We start from the raw sequence: 14,912 nt of genomic DNA on the forward strand, positions 1-14,912 counted from the left end.
TTCAGACAATTCTGTTTGAATTTTTTATAGTTTATTATTTTTTATGTTATTGTATGAGTTTTGCCTGTCTGTATGTAAAGCCACCCATGCTGTGCAATGCCCACAGAGGCCAGAAAAGGGTGTTGGATCCCCTGGAACTGGAGTTACCGGTGGTTGCTAGCCACCGTGTTGGTGCTGGGAACTGAACTCTCGTCTTCTACAAGAGCAGCCAGTGCTCTTAAGTGTTGAGCCATCTCTCCAGGCCCTGAGTTTGAATTTTGACTGCCACTTTTTAGCTGTGTAATACCTCTCTGAGCCTAATTCTCTGTTTTGTTTGTGGCCCGGGGTGATCTGGAACTCACTGTGTATTCCAGGCTGACCTTGAAATGATGACCCTTGTGCCTTAGTCTTCTGAGTATCAAGATTACACATATACACCACCACCCCTGACATTTCTCTCCATTTAAAGTAGAGGTCCACATACCCAGTTCCTAGATTGTAGGATCTAATTGTGATGATGGGAATCAGAGTGTTCTATAAACTCCCAGGAAATATACAAATAATAACTATCAAATGATGATAAAATCACCATCATCACTAGCCCAGGTAGTAGGGTGGCTAAAAGGAGAGAGCTTTTCTTCCATCCAGAAGTCTGAAGAGATCACAAAAGCAGCAGCATGAGGCCCAAGGAATGAGACCCTAGGCCCCTGGGATGGAGAGGAAAGATGCTGAAACAGGACTTCAGAGACCCAACCCCAACTCCAGGGAGGCCACAGCATGCAGACCAGAGAGGAACTGCTGGTAGAGTGATGGAAGGATTAGAAATGTCTTGTACACCTCAGGTTTCCAAAGACCAGATGTGCTTTCCTTCTCATGTCTGCCAATAAGCGCCTTTGAAAAGGCCCAGTTCACAGAAGGGTCATTCATCACTATCATGGGGGCTAAAGTACAACCAGGCAGGGTGTGTTGACTTCACTCTTGGCAGACTCTGTGGCCTCCGGCAGATCCTTGTTCTCTCTGGGCTCTGATTTGCCCACTATTAAAAGGAGAAGGTTAAATTCTGTATTTTTAAGGCCCTTTTAGCACCTATGTTCTGTTTCTACGATCCTTAATTAGAAAGGGATTTCACCTTGGTTTTCCAAAAATGTGATCAATGGCAAAAAGCAGTTGGGGGAAGGGGGATCCCTGGATGGTCCTTAAAATTCCTTCTGCCGATGTCTAGGTAAATTGGCCAAGCTGGAACCACCCAGGGCAAACTGAGGGGCGTGTGGATCAAAGCAGGTGTTTCCCAAGCCCTGGGCTCTGCCCCAGGCACCACAATATAAGGTGAGGAAAGGAAACAAAACATGAAATCCTACACACTCTGTGCACCTAATTGTGCAGGAAGAATTCCTTCGAGGCAGGCCTGTGGTCTCAGAAGTCAGAAACAGCTGCTCAGTGAGACTGGCTGACTTTTGCAGACTCTGGGATGCTTGACTTCCATTCCTCCATCTCAGTCTCTTCAGAACTTTGCTGTTCTTGGAAGCCCAGTTCAAATTTTTTCCCCTCCTTTCAAATCCTCAACATACTGTGTATCTGCTTTATCAAAAGGATCATGTTCTGCCTTGTGCTTGAGCTATTTCCTGTTATATATGGATCAAAAGTAAAATACACACTTTGAGTCAAAACTTAAGCCTGGGTATCTGGTTATTAAACAGATAGCCAAAGTTTCATAACCCCTCACACTCTCACTTTCTGGAGTTAGCCACTGTTAAACAGTTTCTCTCTCGCTCTCTCTCTCTCTCTCTGTCTCTCTCTGTGTGTGTATGTGTGCCTGTGTATATATGTGTGTATAGTTGGCAATTTTCCTGAAAGTATCTATTATCAGAGCTATTGAAAATGCAAAAGTTGAGCTAGTTAGATGACTCTGCAGATGACCATGTTTGCCAGCAAGGCTGACAAAACTGAGTTCCATCCTGGGAACCCACATAGTGAAAGGGGAGAATTTGCTCTTGCAAGTTGTTGTCTGATTTTTATATAAAAAAATATATAAAATACACACACACAAAATGCATTTTTTAATATTTAAAAAAGAAAATGCAAACGTTTGTTAAGCCTGGTGGCACAGGCCTGAAATCCTAGCTACTCAAGACACTGGGGGAGGAGGATTGCAATGTAAATGTTATCCTGGGCGACTTACAAGACCCTAACTCAAAATAAAAAAATACAGAAAGGATGGGGGGTGTAGCTCAATGGTAGAGCACTTGCCTAGCATATAGGAGACTCTGGTTCTGTCTCTAGTAACAAAAAAGAGAGTGAGCAAGCAAGCGAGAGAGAGCGAGAGCGAGAGCGAGAGCGAGAGCGAGAGCGAGAGCGAGAGCGAGAGAGAGAGAGAGAGAGAGAGAGAGAGAGAGAAAGCCTGAGGTTTTGAATGGAGTACTAGCTCTTGAGACTAAACATTCCCAGTTAAGGCCTGGCTAGCCACTTGCTTCAGATCAGCTTGAGTGAAATCTGTCTCCTCTTTGATCCGTAAATGGGATAACAATTCCTATCTCACTAACCACAGGGTTGTTGTAAAAGCAAATGATACTTTCATCTTGGGAGCTGCAAGGGGCTACCCATTTATCTCCATGTTGTCTCTGCACCTTTGAAATAGAAACCTTGGCCCATCGGGAGCTGTGTCCCCACTGCCCCTGGATCCTTCATGTCTTGTGCAGAACAAGCAGCTGGTGATGCTGGGGCATGTGGGACAGCACCTCCTCCAGGGTGTGTGCTGCACACATAGAGCTGCTGATGTCCTGCTACTGCCTATTTCCAGACACACTGTCACTTGACCTTTCTTTGAAGCTAAACCTAGTTGAGGGGACCATTTTTCTAAACTTGCTTGACTTGCAAAATATTGTTCCTTCATCAAGTGGGCAGTGGCCCGGCCTCTGTTGTTCCCCTGCACTTTCATCACTTTGAAATGTCTGCAAGTCTTGTTTTTGCTTTCTGCATCCCTTAGCATCCAGTTCCTCAGACTCTGGCTTCAATGGATCCTTTTAATGTTGTCTGCCAAAAAAAAAAAATGTGCATTGGGTATAAATGAAGTAGAAGGATGAGTCCAAGAAGATTTAGTGTTCGAACAAAGCAGGTATAAAGCTTTTGGGGAATGAGAGGTGGAAATCTCCTCAGATATCAGGCCATCCAACCTCTCTCAGTGACCTTCAGCCTATAACAGATGGGGAAACTGAGACCCAGAAAAGCAAAAGGACTTACCTAGACAGAGAGTGGCTCTGATGGCTGAGTAAAGTGGGAAGGGCCAAGCCTCTTCAATGTACCTATGGGCTGAGAGGGTTAAAGTTGAGGGAACTAGCCTGGGGGAGGTAGGTGGAGCCCTAATAGAGATGAATGTGGCCAGAGAAAAGGGAGGATCAATCAAGAAAGGCAGTCGACAGCTGCAAAATTCCCCTGAAATGTAGAAATAGAAGAAATATGAGGGTTGTGGTTTAGCAAGTTATTATGAGTCTTGCTGAGCAAGGGGAGGGAGGAGAAAGGAAGAGAAAGATGGAGGGGGGCTGAAAGAGTGCAAAAGAAAGAAGGCAGGTTAAGCTGGGAGAATGGGGGTGATTTGGAGTGACAGGATCAGCAAAAGCTGAAATGTGGAAAATCAGTAGAGACCTACATTGCGGGGGCATCCAGCCCCATTCGAAGTTCCACCACAGTAGGTGCCTGTTTTTTTCTAGGCTCTGAGCATGTGAACTGGTCCTTGTTTTCTTAGCAAACTCAGCGCTTTTCACTGCCAACTGTTTGGAGAAGTGGCCCAAGGCTGTAGGTTTTGCCTCAGCATATCTGACACACCAACGAGAGGGCATCACGCAGCCTGGTTTGGCTGTTAGAACAAGCCATCATGCAGCCCAGCTTGGCTGTTAGAACAAGCCCTCAGTTGCCCGAATCACCTGTATTTGAGACCCAGTTGAGCCCTCCTTCACTGAGTGATCATAGACAAATGGATTGCCCAACTTCTCTGTGCCTCAGTGACTGTATCTGTACAATGAGGGTAGTAAGAGTGCTTTCTGAGAAGGTTCGAAAGGATCAAATAAGTTGATCCAAGTACAGACTGTGAACAATGCCTGGTACATCAGTTGATGCTAAAAATGGTAGGTGGGCCAGTGAAGGCACTTGCTGCCAAGTTTGATGATCTGAGTTTGATCCCCAGAATGCACATGGCAGAAAGAGAGAACCAATCCCCCAAGTTGCCTTCTGACCTCCACACAGGGGGTGCCCGCCTCAAACAAACAAATGTAATTTTTAAAATGGTAAGTATCACCGTTGCATGCTCAGTATAATAAGTCAGTAAACAGCCAAGGCCCAAGTGCAAGAGCAACACTGATGCTGGGAATGGTGACACAAGCTTATATCTAGCATTCAGGAGGAGGAGGCAGGAGGATTTAGAGTCTTAGGCCAGTCTGAGCTACACTGTGAGATCCCTGTTTTAAAAATTAACCAAAAATAATAAATTGGACAAAGAGAACGGTTTCTTTGGTTAAGCTAGAATACAGAACAGTCATCCAAGCTAAGGGCAGAGAAAAGCTAGGAAAATGGATGAGCAGGAAATAACGTGAGCAGGACAGAGGGAGGTGCCTGAGTGTGATCAGCCCGTGGACCGGCATATCCTATTTGGACACCTCAGACTTCAAGACAGCAAGTCAAGGACCTCTCCTCGTCCCTATTGTGACAACTCCCAGTCTAAGGGCTACAGTTGAGCTGGTTCTAAACCCCACCCCCAGATTTTCTAATTGGGCTTTTGGCCTGAGGTAGCATTTTCACAAGGCTCCTCCTCCGTGTTTCCAGAAGTTTGACAGCCTGACTTCCAACCCATTGTTGTAGGGGAAATACAGGGGTTGGGGTGGGGGGAGGGGGAAAGCCCAGCACTCCACCCTTTCTACAGCCTATATGTATATGTGTCTCTATCTGGTCAGGGTGCCCTGCTACCATTGCTATATATCTAAGAACCTATGAGTTGCCAACTTTTGTTTCCAGGAATTGGGTTTCCTGGGGACACCACACTGAAGAGAAATATAGAAGAAATTCTAATAAACCTTTGGGCTTCTGTGGAATCCCTTTTTCTGAGCAGCTCTTTGGAGCCACTAAGGTGGCGTGAGAACCCTGGAAGACTGGATTTGGGGAAACTAACAAACGGACAAAACAAAGGGACATACTGGATACAAGGCCATGAATGGCCTGCTTCTCTCTGCCTGAGCCTCAGGATCTCCATCTGCATCAGGAGAGGTGGATTTGCTGCTCCCTGAGGGTGCCATATCCAGGCTGGCCTGCTGTACAGGCCCTGACCCCTCAGAGTGCTCTCATGTATTGGCTAATGAATCCAGAGGAGCATATGAAGGGATAGACTGCCAAGAATGCCCTGATGGCTAAAGGATGGGAGGCAGATTTCCGACCCTCAAGCTACAGACTACTACTTTGGCACAAATGAAGCAAGCTTTTGTTCGTGGTCAAGCTACTTGCTTAAATGAACAGGGCCTTGAACCTTGAGCCAGATATCAGAGTACATGTTATTATGTGTTGGTTCTATGTCCTCTCAGGTGATGGGTAGAGAATGAGGGACTTCTGTACGTTCTGACAGAGGTCAAGATGTACATACTAAGACCAGGGAGAGGGGAGAGAGATCACAGACACCTGTGAGTAGACACTGGCACTACTTCCTAGACAAAGCCAGAAAGAGTTAGTGGACATTAGAGCTGAGCAGCCTACTCTGTAGAGGAACAGGAAGAAAGCAATGAGGTGTACTTCCTAGCAACAAAAACACACCTGACTGACACTCTTGTGTTTGATTTACTCTACAGTTCAGGAAGGGAAGTGTTCATTGTACCCACCTTTTTTCCTTCTTTTTCTTGCAGTGCTGGGGGGTTGAACTCAGGGCTTAGTACTTGCTAACTGAGTGCCTTACCACTGACTACTGAGCCCCAGCCCCAGCAGTATGCTCCATATTTAACAAGTAAGGCACAGGAAGTGATATGACAGTGTCAAAGCTAGTGTCTACCTCCAAGGTTTCTTGAGAGTTGCAGTCCTTAGAGGTCACTTCCTCTAGAGCTAACAAAAATCTATACACATATGCCCTGTGGTTGCCAATCCAATAACCATCTAAGGCTTGACTGCAAAGACCTAGGGTTTTCCTTCCATTTTACTAAACGCAGAACACACTATGGTATGTATAAAATTGGGCAAAGGCATACCTGGCAAAGTAGAGACAGGTGACTGTCTGACACTCACCTTTGATTGGAAAGCTGCGGCTCACCACTGGAAAGGGCATCTGTGACTCTCCTGTATGTGGTCATTTTCCACTCACAAAATACTTGCCCACCCATTCTCTCAAGGTTTACTGGGCAGAAAAGAAATTTCCATTTTCTGAGTGAAGCAAATTTGGTTTAGTAACTTGCCAGAGGTTATGTAACTACTGCATGGCACAGCCAGGACTCGAGTCCAGAGTTGTGCCCAAACTCCCCTTTACTTTTCCACAAAATGCATTTGGCCAGCTGGGGAAGGACAGACTGAGTTCACCAATGAAGCATAGTGTTTCAGACCAAAAACAACAAACCCCAACTCCCTGGGGTGACATGGATGTCTTTAGATCTTTTCCATATGAACAGATGTGCAGAGGCAACCTTGGGGCCTTTGAGGAGGAAACAGAAAAGCTACCTAGCAGCACAGATTTCAGAGCACCTCCAGAATCTCTGGTGTTTGTAACTAGCTAGATGCCTCCTCAGCCAGAGTGGCTTTAGGGCTATGATACCAGGTTTGGTACAGCCACAGGAATGGCTGCCTGACTGTAAGGAGGAGGTGGGAGGGACTTCTCTGTCCTCCTTCTCACCACCTGCGATTGTTTGGTTATTGAGTCGTTTTTATGTTCTTCCATTCCAAACTTTGGGAAAGAATAACCCAAATCTCTCAGCCACCATTTGATTTGATCAAGGCTGCTTCCAGATCTAAGTACCAATTCTGTGCCATACCCCTTCCTGAACAGTGGACATTCTATAAATAATATAGTCTCTGCTCTCAGAGATTCAAACTCTTATTGGAAAGGAAGACATATAAATAAGTTCAGTATAGAATCACTGTGGATGTAGCTGGGTCATGGAGAGGGCACTGGACAGATAGCTCAGTGTTAAGAGTGCTTATTGCTCATACAAAGAACTGGATTCAGTTCCCAGTATCCACATGGTGGCTCACAACCACTGTAATTTCAGTTCCGGGAGATCTGAAGCCTTCTGGCCTTCATGGGCTCCTGCACATACATGCTGCACTTATAATCACACAGGTTCACACATGTACACATACATGAAATATAAAATCTTGCCGGGCGTGGTGGTGCATGCCTTTAATCCCAGCACTCGGGAGGCAGAGGTAGGCAGATCTCTGTGAGTTCAAGGCCAGCCTGGTCTACATAGTAAGCTCCAGGACAGCTGGGGCTACAGGGAGACCCTGTCTCAAAAAGACCAAAAAAATGTATATATAAAATCTTTTTTGAAAAGAAAAGGAACAGCTTACTCTGTAAGAGGTACTCAAAGGATGTGTAAGACTTTTTCCAAATGCAAGAAACAGGGAAAATTCTTCAACCTCTTTGTGCTTCAGTTTCTTCACCTATAAAATGGGATGATAATAGTACCTACAGGGCTTCTAAAAAGAATTTGTGAGTTAAATGTACAAAGCACTTACAATAGGTCCAGGCACATTGGAATTGCTATGTAAATATTTGTGATATAAGTAAAGGAAGTCAGATGAATGCTCCTGGGAGAGAGAATCACACACACACACACACACACACACACACACACACACACACACACGCATGCACACACGCACTCATGCACGCACGCACGCACACAGGGCTGGGGGAGTTGCTAATGCAGCATCCTGTAATCTGGGAAGGCCAGAGTTAGCTATGTGAGCTTATGCAGCACTTTCAATGCTAACCTTAGGAACATGGACTTGTTCTGAAGCTGGAGTTTTGCCATAAGGAGTTTTGACATGGAGTTTTGCCGTAGAGATACGCTAGTGCTGTATCCATCAGCCAACATATGAGAAGCCTGAAATAGTTGCCAAATACAAATGAGGAACAGCGTCCTGTGTGCTGCCTAGCCCTGAACTTAGCACTGATCTAAGGAAAGGTACACCACATCTTTATCTTTAAGGATCTGTTCACCAAATGGAATAAGGCTAACTCTTGCCCCAGGGAGAGGTGGTGGAAGAAGGTGAGTAAGGGAAGCTCTCAGGCCCAAGAGCCAGTGTGTATAGTGGATACCAGCCAGAGTTGACAGTCCAAATTGTTACCTTTGGCAAACTATTCAAACTCACTGTGCTGCAGTTTTTTTTCATTTGAAAATGGAAGCAATGAGAATAATTTGACTCTACCAGAGTTGATTAAGTCATTGGTGTGGTGGCTCACTCCTCTAATCCCAGCACTTGGGAGATTGAGACAGGAGTGTTGCCTTGAGTTTGAGGTTAGCCTGGACTACACAGTGAATTCCAGCCTAGCTCAGGCTAAAAAGTGAGACCCTGTCTCAAAAACATGTAAGCAAGCAAAGAAACAAGCAAGCAAATATAAACCATGTGAAAAAAAAAGTGCTCAGCATGTTGGCTCCTACAATAAGCAGTCCATCAATGTTAGCTATTCTGACTGATTGAGGGCCTACCCTGAGCCAGGTGTCTGGAATTCTTGGGATACAAGGCAGTAGTCTGGAGGGAGAGGAATCCATGAGACCAAAGTGAGCCATTTTCCTCTGGTGCCAAACCTCCTTAAAGGCTTACAGAAGAAAACACCAATGGGGATATATACTGGAGTTAACTGGAAAATTCAAAAGGATGTTTAAGATAAGCGCAGGGACTTCAAAGACATTCCCTGCTTAGAGCCAAAGCTTCAGGTTACATCTTCAGCATTCTTTCCCTTTCTCCCCTAGGGGGTAAACGAATGCAAAAGTTACAGCAACTCAGAAATAAGGGCCTCACCATTATGTGGGCGAAAATAGAGATTCAGGTTCAACTTCTGCCACTTTCAAGCTCTGTGAATTTAGCAAGTCATCCCTCGGTTTTTCCTTCAGTAAAATGGGGACAAATGATGAGATAATAAATAATAAAATACCTACTTAGTGTCTTTGTAAATATCAAATAGTACTTTAAAAGCACCTGGACAATAACAAATGCAGAGCTAGTGCTCAGTACCCTTTTCTGTTCATTAAATCTTTTCTTGTCAAATGTAGTGGCGCCCACCTGTAATCCAGCACTCAAGAGACTGAGGCAGGAGAATTGCTCTGAATTCAGGGCCAGCCTAGGGTTCCTATAAAGACCCTGTCTCAGAACAATAACAGAAATCCCTCTTTTATTGCATGCACATCTACAGCAACACTGTTGGCTAGGTGTCACCCTGCCCATTTTACAGAAGTGGACCTCGAAGCTGTCAGAGGCTGGGTAAGACACTCCTGCTGCAAAAGCTGGCAGTCCTTCAGTAGGGAGCTGTATGAATAATGACCTCTGTGGTCTTTTATAGCTCAAGGTTCTGGGATCCAAAGGAATCTTTGGGGCCCTTTCCTTTCACTGTTCTGGCCTGTGTCAGCAGCAGAACTCGGGAAGTAGGGGAGGGACAGACAAGGAGGGAGGTGCCTTAGCAGGATAGGAAATGGCCACTGCCGCCCTTCCTTTTAAGCTGCTGCCGCCCAGGGGCTGCGTCGCATATTCTTGTCCAAGCAGAAAGCAAAAAGGAGACTCCTAGGCTTGGAGGAAGTTGACTGGGGCCTCCTTTTCCTCAGGAAGATCGTGCCCCTGTGTTAGGGACAGGGAAAGGACTGCTGAAACTCAGAAATCCCAAGGGCCACTTGGCAGTACCAAGCTGGGCACAGACGTGCTATCCCAGTGGCTGGCCTTCCTAGTCTAGAATGTGATTGATAGTCCAGAAGGTAAGAAGACAGGAACAGGCTCCCCACTGATTTATGACCATTTGGGAGAGGGACAACACATTCCATGATGGAAGTAGGAGCACAGTTGGATTTCCATCTCAGTTCTGAAATGGACTCACCGTGTGACTTTGGGCAAGTGCTTATCCCCACATGTAGGGTACACTTATTCACTCAGTAAATCTCCTGTCCCTGCCTATTGTGTGCCTCCACTACCCTGGGAGAAGGGGTGAGTGGCTCAGATCTCCACAATGCGGCCCTCTCATTCCTTTCCAGTTCTGATGACCTCTGAAAGGTGGCACAGATCTCATGCCAATCAGCACACACCAACTGCAAACTCCTCTATCAAGTTGATTCTCCTACATTAAATGGACAAGGTGTGGAACTGGTAGAGGGGAGGAGCTGCAACCTGTGACACAGTGGGAATATGGAACTTGCTTTGTAAATGATAGAGGCACAAACAATGCTCTGTTTACAAGCTATGTCCATTATTCCCATTGTGTCGTGGGGTTATTACCCTCCTTTTACAAATGAGGAAGTTGAGGCACAGAGAAGAGGCATGGCCCAGGTTGTGCCACAGTTCTCACATTCTCACAGCCAAAATGAGAATCTCTACCCCTTGGCTGGACATCAAGAGAACTGGCCAGGAAATGACCAAGTCTGAGAGTGGCAACTTTCTGTCTTCACTCTATTGGAAACTGGCTTAGCTAGGCCCTCTTACCATCTCCATACCAGAGAAAGCAAGTTTGCTTACTTACAGTGGGTGGAAGTGATATGCTTTAGAGCAAGGCCTGACTCCAGGCTTTTATACCAGGTAGATTCCTGTGCTGAACTTTTAGAGAATAAAAGTTAATCTTTCTTTCCTGAGCCTGTATTTCATTCCAGGCGCCATGTTTAGAACCCTTGGCGTCCTGCATGTAGAGATAGTTGTACATGGTTAAGAATGGCCACATCATTTGTATTCCTGAGCTTGAATTTTCCATTTGTAACATAAGGCAGTCTTTAAGGACTGCCTCCACTCTAGGAGACTTTTTTTTTGTACCAGAAGAATTTCAAGGTGTCCTTTACATCAGTGCTTTTGTTACTCAGAGAAACCAGTGGGAAAATGGGGTGAGTGTGTGAAAAGGAGCAGGGTTGAGGAGGCTGAGACAGTGAGTCTACCAAGATGCGGAACCGTAACCAGTCCTCTTTCCGTCTGGATATTGCGGAAAGCCTTTGTCCATGCCACTCACTGGGCTGGTGAGATGTGAGGCAGATAGGGTTGAGGGGCTGACCTGTAACTAATGAGACACCCCCCCCTACACACACACTGTCTCACACTGGGATATGACAGCAGGAAAGAGGGAGCAGTAGTAGTGAGATACTTCTTAATAAGGGGCCAGGTGCAAAAGGTCAACCAGGAGAAGGGGGCCCAATGGCGATGGGGTGACAGAGTGATGAGGTATTTGTCCTAGCGAAGGGACTGTTCAGGAACAAAGTGGGGGCGTGGAACTTTCTAGTCCTCACAGAGGGGGCGGGGCAGCCACAGCCTGGTCGGCTCAGCCCCTCCCTCCCTACTTTCCTCCCCCTGGCTTCTCTGCCAGGCGCTTAGTCCGGAGCAACCTTTACCCAAGCTCCGGTCCTCCGCCTGCACTGTCGCAGGGCTCGGGAGCCGCCCGCGGGACACGGGGCGGCGCCCACAGACACATGGCCGAGGCGCGGGGCTTGGGCCCCACCCGGCGGCTCCCGAGGCCGGGGATGTGGACGCTCTGGGGTGTGAAGGGCACCCGGTGGGACTCGCCGCACTGGAAACCAGGTGAACAGAGCCCGGCAGACCTGGGCGGGGAGGTTCGGCACCAGGCTGCCTTCTGATGGCTTGAGAAGCCGGCGCTCCCCTTGCCTGTCCACCTTGGGTTCCAGCCAAGCTTTCATCTGTTAGCCTTGTGTCCATATCTGAAGCCCCACTCCTGGCTGGTGGTCCATTTTTCAGGCCTTCCACTCTGAACGTCTGCTTCTTCCAATTCTTAACCAGGTCTTGCTGTGTCCCATAGGTGCCCTATCCTCCCATCCAGACTGTACATCTGCCTTGGTTCCTTATGACTCTGCTAGCAACCTCTGCTCGAAAACAAGTCTGGCTACACACAGTAGGCGTTTGTAAACAGTATATTCCTTACCGCCACTTCCTTCAAGACTTGCTTTGTCTCTGGCTCTGGCGTCAGCCTGTTCACCCTCCTGTCTGCCTTCCTGTCCCTTTATATGACAGACCCTGGATAATATTTTCCCCTCGTCATTTCCTTGCCGTTCTGTCTGTCAATCCCTTATCCCTCCCTCTGTTTTTTGGCCCTCTATCTCTGGGTCCTAGTGGTAGCTCCCCACATCCTCCATCACATCAAAGGGTTAGCCTTTCACCCTCACATTCTGTGCCTCAGATGCACACCCTGGCCGGCTACCCTGACATCTCCTTTTAAAAAGCTGCACCCATTGCCTGAAAGTTCTGTGCCAAGGCCTCTTAGGATTCCGGAGAATCTGCAAAGGTGTCTGGCATCTCATCCTTCAAAAAGTTGAAAATGTTTCTTTGGAGATTTAAAATTTCCAGACATTACCTGCTCCTTTTTCCTAGATTTCCCTCTTGTTCCCAACCAAAAGGTAGGGAGGAAATAGGCATCTGTGTTGGGTTTCTCACCACAGATTTATCAGGGAACTTGAAGGGCAAAAAGACAGAGCCCTCTGAGGTCCTCAGACCAAACTTCCACTGAGGTCCAGAGCCAGTAGGGCACTCTACCGGGCCTCACAGCTCTTTCATGGAAAAAGTAGGGTGCAAGCCATAGTTATCGTATCCTGACCTGTAGTCCAGGTATCTTGTGTGTGTGTGTGTGTGTGTGTGTGTGTGTGATGGGTATGAGACAGGAACCACTATCCTGAGTGATTTGTTGATCCAAAGATATAAACCCCCTTCTGACCCTTGCTGCCCCTCTCTCCATGTCCTCTGAGATTTGACCTGGCTGCCCATCTGCCTGGGTTAGGCATTCTCTGTAGTGCTGGCCTGCCTCCCTGAGTGGTGTGGCAGCTCCAAAAGGCATGGTTGATGATGGTTTAGAGGAAGCCTCAGCCCTGGCTGATCAGAATTCTGATGGTACGTGTGTGTGTGTGTATGTGTGTGTGTGTGTGTGTGTGTATGTGTGTTTGTGTGTGTAAGGGGAATAGCAGTGATGGGTACTTGATTGAGGGAGGGTCCATATTGTGAAGGGGCATGACTCCAAGAACCTAGACCTCTGCTGAGTGACCACAGGCCTCATCCTGTGTCCTTTCTCTTGTCCCTACGGGGGCTCCAAGTGCTGTCCTTTGTGGACAAAGCAGGGTTGGCTGGCCAGAAGGTAGGTGCTGTGGGTCCACCTTGATATAGCAAAGCTCTGGAGACCCAACATCACAGAGCCAGACCGGGTCAGCTTGGGCCATGTGGGTGACTACCCCTTTCTGGAAGCCACCCTCCAGCTCCCTGGGGCCTGGGTCAAGGGCTGCTGACTGAGGGAAGCCTTGAGAAATGATGAGGGAGTCTGTGGTAGGAAGGAAGAGCCCCCCTCTTTCTCTCTGCCACCTCCTCTTCTGCCCCAGGTTTTGTCTTGTTAGCTGCAGCACTGGAGGGACTTGCAAAGGATTCCAGGCCCACAGGCAGGGTCCTGGGGTTGGTTCAAGGACTCTAGGGACCCATAGCCCCAGGGAAAGCTAAGGGCAGTACTAGGGCAAAGGCCCCATCTCAGCATCGTGAATCAGTCTAGCCTGAGCCCCTTCCCTGCCTTTCCCTTCACCCCTCACCCCTCTTTCCTTTTCCCGTCTCTGCTTTTCCTGGTCTGTTGACCCATCTCTCCTTTTCTGAAGGACTCTTACCCCAGTCCCAGCTTCTTCATCCGCAGAAGCCCCACTGCCACAGGAACACACAGAGAAGCTCAGAGGCAGAGAATGTTCTGGAAAGAAGAGACTCTAGAAAGGCCCAGGTCCTGCTTTAGTAGGTGAAGAAACAGCACCTAGCCATGGAAGGCTAGCATAAGGGCTGAGTGAAGAGGGCCAGTGACACTGCTGTAGTCTGGTAATCTGTTGCTTGGATTATTCTGTCAGGCTGACACCTTGCTTGATGTTTGATGTGAGGTCTAAATTTCTTGGGTGTTTTGGAAAGAACTGGACCTGGGCTCTCTGCTTCAGGTGCCTGCCTAATCCAGGTGCCAGGATTCAGTCACAAGCTGCAGGTGCTGCAGGTCACAATCCAGGTGCCAGGATGTAGTCATAAGATGTTTAATACTGGCAGTCAAGGAAACAAAGGAGCACTTCTGTGTCCTTACTGAGGAAGGGGGTGATTCAGTGGCCTCTGATGCCCCCTCCCTAACCCCAACCTGAACCTGGCTGGCTAGGTGACACAGACTCCCTCCCTGCCAGGCCAGAGCTCAGAGTATGGAGCCCCTCCTGTCAGACTTCTCCTGGGTGGGAGCTGGGTATAGACATTCTGGTACCCTGGACTATGGGACTTTGGGTGCCTTTGTGCTCCCGGGATGCAGCTCTCTGTGCCCTGTCTCCACTGGGCAGCACACAAACTGAGTCACATGTGCCCAGAACCTTTCCAGTCCCTCTCACCACTGCCTCTGCTGCCTCCCGTCTGCCCTGCTGGGACTACCCCTCTTAGCACACATCACCTGCCCTGCCCCTATGCAATATTTTGCTTTATGAACCTTGACTGTTCCATGTTGGGCAAGGCTGATCAATAGACCCTTTTCATGAGGCTGGGTGGGTTCTCAGACCACAGAGAATCAGGTTTGTCCTGTGGGCTTGGTCGAGGCCTGCAGAAATGTGTGCACAAGCATGGAAGCTCAGGTACAAGAGCATCTGTGGTCACGTGTTAGATGTGGCAGGTCAGAGAATAACTCATTTCCCCCTCAAGGATCTTAATTACCCTTTTGCACTCCCCTGTTGAGTTCCCTACAGTCATTTGGCAGGCTGCTCCCTAAGCCTCCAGGAAAAAGAGTGGTGGAAAATTCTGCCTGG

The 14,912-nt window shown here is 47.8% G+C and overlaps 1 protein-coding gene across 3 annotated transcripts in view; it reads left to right on the top strand.

Annotated features, from left to right (window-relative positions):
* Stard8 (StAR related lipid transfer domain containing 8) overlaps positions 1–14,912 on the top strand; it is a 79,066-nt gene that overhangs the window by 27,006 nt on the left and 37,148 nt on the right. The window contains exon 1 of one of the 3 annotated variants that reach the window (XM_029568933.1): positions 1,286–1,305. The exons of the other annotated variants lie outside the window; for them this stretch is intronic. The gene's annotated coding sequence lies outside the window, so the exon portion shown is untranslated. Of the gene's footprint in view, positions 1–1,285; positions 1,306–14,912 lie in introns of those variants that run through there. 3 annotated transcript variants of the gene reach the window in all.

The sequence above is a fragment of the Nannospalax galili genome, unplaced genomic scaffold (assembly GCF_000622305.1).
Source record: "Nannospalax galili isolate Female #2095 unplaced genomic scaffold, S.galili_v1.0 scaffold280, whole genome shotgun sequence".
Lineage (NCBI taxonomy): Eukaryota > Metazoa > Chordata > Mammalia > Rodentia > Spalacidae > Nannospalax > Nannospalax galili.